Genomic DNA, 6,000 nt, shown 5'->3' with positions numbered 1-6,000 from the left:
TTTAGTCCCTCGATCGGCAGTTTGTTTCCTTCATTATTTTTGTCGTCGAGTGCTGGAAATGTTTTGAATTGCCTACTTATCTCTTGAGTTTGGAAAGTTGCATGGTTGTGTTGCCCATTGAAGAGGATTATAGGCCATCTTTGCTATTTTGAGCAGGTTAGTTTATTCCTTTCATACATTTATCCCTTGTAAGCCTATTTGAGCCTCTTGCATAATAACCATTCTCTTGTTGAGCTCCGCCATCTATATTGTGTCTTGAAAACGGCTAGTTAATGATGTGAAGGTGAGTTATTGAGAAAAAAAGGAGATGAGTGGAGTTGAGAATTATGCTTGACTGGTGGTGATCTTTCCCATTCAAAAATAGAAAAAAAAAAAAAAAACAACAACAAAAGAATGGGCTTGTAAGGAATTAAAAAAAAAAACAAAAAGGGAAGACACCAACTTATTGTTAAAATGAGATACACTTGTTCTTAATGTGGGATTGTGTTAAAGGTAGGAAAGAGAGATGTGGTGGAGTTGATAAGAAGGAAAAAAAATTAAAGAAAAAAAGAGGGCACGCATTGTTATATTTGCCCTATGTGAGCAGTTGTTGGCCTATTCTCGGACACTTGAATATTTTACCCTAACCTTGAAATACTTTCCCTTACCTAACGTTATCACCAAAATTGAAGTCCTATTTGATCCTAGGGGCAATGGGCTATGAATTGGTGGATAGAGAGAGTTTTCAACACTTGGTATTCCTTTCATGAGATCGTGTGTCCACTTTATAGAGCGTTCTTTTTGTGTCATTATGTGCAGAAGTATTTTGCTTTCATTTATATAACGTCTGCCTGCACATATTGAGTGTAATATGCACTTTGTTTCGAGTGATTTCATTTGTTGAGTGCATGACACGGTGAGATTTTAAGTCGAGACTCGGTCCGAAGAGAACTTTTGGTTATTTTTCACTTGTGTATAGGTGTCATGACTCATTTTTATGACTTGATAGTATCTAGAACTGCTTATGTCCTTATCTCTTTGCGATGGCTTCATATTCTTTGCTTGAGCTATCATTGAGCTGTCTTACATGTTTTCGGGTTTCATGTGAAGAGGATTCACGATGTTTTGTGGGTGATCACTGTTGAAAACCCTCACGAGACTTCACTCATCCTACCGGGGCCGCCTGGGGGTTTAAAAGAACTATCGATTTTTGTTTGTGTTCTTTAGTTGCATTTTATTTTCTTTGCTCAGGACTAGCAAAATGTAAGTTGAGGGGTGTGATAGGCGCGTAAATATTTACATACGCGCCCTCTAATTTATCATTGTTACGTCTATTTATATTATTATTTAGAGTTTTATGGGTTTATTTTGTGTTGTAGGTATTTGGAGGGTTATCATTGTAATGGGCGTTACTATGGCAAAATTGGCATATGAGTTGGCAGATTGGTACGTGGAGTTCCAGCATGGCCAATGATACTAATTTAATTGAGGGGTCCATTCATATTTTAGGGAGAATTTTTCATAAGTCCATTATAGCACTTTCCAAACCCATCTAGTCCACTTCTAAATTCTGTAACCTCCTAAGTCCACTAACCTATTAGTAAAGATATAATAACCCTGATTAGTCTAATATACCCCTCCTTTCAAAAAAAAAAATTGCCCCGTTTTTTTCTCAATCTCCGTATTTTCCTCCATGTCAAATATATCCATTTACTCCCATTACAAAACCCGTCCACCCTCCCCCCCTCCCCCCATTTCCAAAATGAACCAGAGAGAGGAAAAAAAAAAAGCCATTGACCCAACGAACCAGACTGAGAGTCCTTCATCGTCGTCGGGCTTCTTCGTCGCCGGTCCTTCTTCGTCATCATCAGCCCTCCTTCATCGTCGCCCTCCTTCGTCAATCGCGATCGTTCACCAACGATCGCACTTGTTCACCCATGTTCGTCTCCGTTGCGCTAGTCGCCTTTGATTCGCCCTCGTTTCAGTCGGACGCCGTTCTTCGCCTTTGTCAAATCTAGTCGCCTTCATTTCAGTGATAGTCGCCGTTCTTCGCCTTCGTTTCTCCATCGCCTTCGTCAGATCCTACAACGCAATCGATACACTAGGTATGTTTCTCTTCGTATATAAACCTAAGTTATTTGCCCTGTGATTGAGGGTTTTGTACACAGCATCCTGGGGAAAATTTATGATTGGTATTCGTCGACTCTGAGACCCTGTTCTGAGTAGATTATGTTTCTCATCGTATATATGGTTATATAAATGGTTTGGCTCAGTTAAATTAGGGTTTTGATTGCGAGTAGATATAGTTATATCAAACTCTAATCGGTTAGGTATTGGTTAAGTTAAGATAGGGTGTTGATTGTGAGTATATATGGTTATATCAATCTTTGATCTGGTATGGTATAGTTGAATTAAGTTAGGGATTCGATTGATAGTATATATGGTTATATCAATGTTGGTAACTGAGTACAGTTCAAGGTATATATAGGAACTCATTAGTAAAGCACAATTGGACAGTTAATAATATATAACATTATATGTGACTATTTTATAAGTTTATATATGGTTATATATTCAGGTCTATAAACCGCTGCGCGGACCAATTCAATAACGTAAATATATATGGTTATATATGATATACCGTATCATTTTCATTGTATTGCAACAACATACAAATATTACATGTTCCATATTAGTTTTGATAAAATATTATATATGATCAGTAGACTTGCGGAAGGTTATATATCATGTTTTCACCTTAAATATATATGGTTATATATATGACATAATGTTACGTGTTTTATTAATGTCTTGCTGGCTTTGGATTGTTTTTGTTCTGAATCTACTTTATTACCATGCTAGTGTTTAGGTTATATATATTTGCATATGTTTAACTCTGTGTATTTTTGCAGGAATGAGAAAACCAAATCAGAAAGATAAAAAGTTGGTACCTGTGGAACGAACATATAATGTCCCGCCAATAGCAAGGATAGATCCTCCAGCACGGATGAACTGATGAGATGGTGATAGAGAATGACTGAGATGGTGTCATTGGGACAATTTTTATTTTTATTTTTTATTTTTTGTGGGGGTTTGAACAAACTTTGTCTTCGATGGTTCGAACATTAATGATGTTTCATTTTGAACAAGTTTTGACTTGCCCACTGACTTAGGTCGTACATTTTGGATAAATTGAAATTGATGGCATGTTAAGGTTTATACTGCATTGTATATAATGTTAAAATGCGAGCTGATGAATGAGTATATAACGTAAAATGTAAGTATCTCACAATAACTGTGAACTGATGAACGAGTATATAATGTTATATAACGTTATATATGTACAATAACGTTATATTGACATTATATAAGGTTAAACCTAAACAACCAAAAATCATTTTAGGTTTGCATCATTAATATCGTTATATGTGGTTTTCTGTCATGAGTGAATGAGTACATAACGTTAAATGCGAGCTGATGAATGAGTATATAACGTAAAATGTAAGTATCTCATGTTAAATGTGAACTGACAAACAAGTATATTACGTTCAGATGTAAACGTAAGTATCTCATGTTATATGTTCTTGTAAGGCATAAAGTCCACTACGTTATATATAGTGTATCAGAAAAAAAGAATCTTCGACTGTTATATAACGTTATATAAGTACAACAACGTTACATACGAATCTATATCAAGATCAGTATATCCGTGATTGACGTGATCAACATTCCAAATAGAGAGAGACGAGAGAGAGAGAGAGATACCCATGATTGGCATGATTTGCAAAACTAGAAGGGATAATGAGAGGATAATGGGCTAAATTGATGGGATTTTGATTTCAAAACTAGAAGAGATAAAGGGAGGATAATAGGCTAAATTGATGGGATTTGAATGGAAGGGTAATTCTGTTAGGCAATAATTCTCTTTTTAAATGTAGTGGACTTTATGCCTTACCAAATACATATTAGTGGACTTAGTGGGTTAGAAACTTGATCAGTGGACTAAGTGGGTTAGAAACATGCTATAGTGGACCCTAGGCTAATTTTTTACATATTTTATGGGTTATGTCTAAGCCAAGCCAACGGAACTTGCAACGTGTACTGCTGAAGTAAAAAGGGAATTGGGTCGAGCCCGAATTGGGTAGAAATTAGTTGGTAGTTGCCCAGTTATTGAAGGAATTGAATGGGCCTAAGTTAATACAATGTGTGATCGAGCGTGGTAGCAGTTGTTGGGCCTAAGTTAATACAATGTGTGATCGAGTGTGGTAACAATCCATTCTGATTCACAGTCGATCTCCAGATTGTCCATGGTAGCACATCCTTGACTTAAAACCAGCAAATTCAATTTGCCCCAATTATGAAGCATCCCCTCTAAAATTTACGCACGCATACACCGATCTCCCTCTGTACAAAGATGGAATCGCCATGGATTGTTCTTCTCTCTCTCTCTGCACAAACGAATCCAGAGGCCGTACGTCCAAACTTTTTTTTCTTTATTTTGGGCTTCAAATACTCTTTTAGCTAGGGACTTTTGTAAATCTGAAATGGAGATTTCTCAGTTATGAGATTTCGTAATTATCATTCTCCTGTTCTTCGTTGTAATGATTTGCTCTTGTGAGTGAAGGTTTCCTCCTGTGTGTGAATACGCGTGGGTAAGTGGAGTCAAGGGCGGACCTACACGTCAAGTCACCTCCACATTAACCTGTTAATTTGGCAAAAGAATTTGACTCCACAATTCTAATAAAATTGCCCCAAGTATGAAGCATCTAGGCGTTGGATCACCTCCTAGTGCCTAGGCGGCCGACTTTTAGAATTCTAGCCTTCGTATACAAGTAAATGATAATGTAGTAGGTTGTGCATTCACAAAGTTTATTTTAAAAAAAAAAAAAGAATTGTTCAAGTCCGAAAACAACCTCTCTGCTTGCAGAGGTAAGGTTGCCTACATCAACCCTTCCCCAGACCCAGTAATGACGGGAGTCTCCTGCACTGGTTTTGCTCTTTATTGTTCATCAGAAAGTGTTGCACGCATGGAAGGTGTTGAAACGGGTCATGAAAATAACCACTTTTTCACCAACGTCCATAACAGTTTCGCGCCCGTTCTAACTAACTTGGAGTAGTTTTTTTTCCCGTTAAAAATTAATAAAGCTATCATATACATATATATATATATATATATATATATATATATATATATATATATATATATATATATATATATATATATATATATATCTCTCTCACTCTTCTAGACCCCTCTTTTCATGTTCTAATTGGTTTATCACATGATTTGTTAATGTTTTGAATTCCAAATGCTCTGTTTTCATCTGTTCTTGAAGACCCCTCTCAGCATTTAAATCGTTTCTTTCGGTTCCCTCCATAAATTACTCGACCTAAACACAGCCTTAAACAAGAAAGATAGTAAATTCGAAAGAGAGAAATGGTTGGAGATACTAACTGGTGGCGAAATGTCATCGTGCTTGTGCTCGCGGAGAAACTGCATCATCAGGAGGATGAACGACGTCGTGATCTCCTCGTTTCTTGTTGATCTCCTCGTTTCTTGTTAAAGATGTTGATGCGGATAGTCTACCCCAATCGCTTATTTCCACCACTCCACCTACTGTTCGCCTACATGGCGTTGGGCCTCACCTATTTTAAATAAAAATATACTCCAAGAAAAAGGCAGAAAAGGGAAGAACGAAATCCTCCCATTTGCAAGTGAGGCGGAATGCTGTTGGTGCCTACCTTATACTCTCATGCATTTGGGCAGAGTTCAATTCCCATAAGCACCCAACCCTTCCCCAAGTCTCTAGTGGTTGGATCTAGACACTAGTTTTTGCGACTGTTTGTCATTGCCCCTTTGTCACCTTTTTTCTTGTTTTTCTTTCGGTGATGGTTTGCTCTAGGTTCTCTTTCTCTGTTCTAGGATGGATTCGCTGTTTTAGCCTATTTTGGTTGTTTTGAAATGGGTTTTGGATCAAAAAAAAAATTCATTTGACCGGCCATCGTGTCGTTTCGACACCA

Source organism: Rhododendron vialii, chromosome 5a (genome assembly GCF_030253575.1).
Source record: "Rhododendron vialii isolate Sample 1 chromosome 5a, ASM3025357v1".
In the NCBI taxonomy this organism is placed as follows: Eukaryota; Viridiplantae; Streptophyta; class Magnoliopsida; order Ericales; family Ericaceae; genus Rhododendron; species Rhododendron vialii.
Note: the sequence above shows the minus strand (reverse complement) of the source record.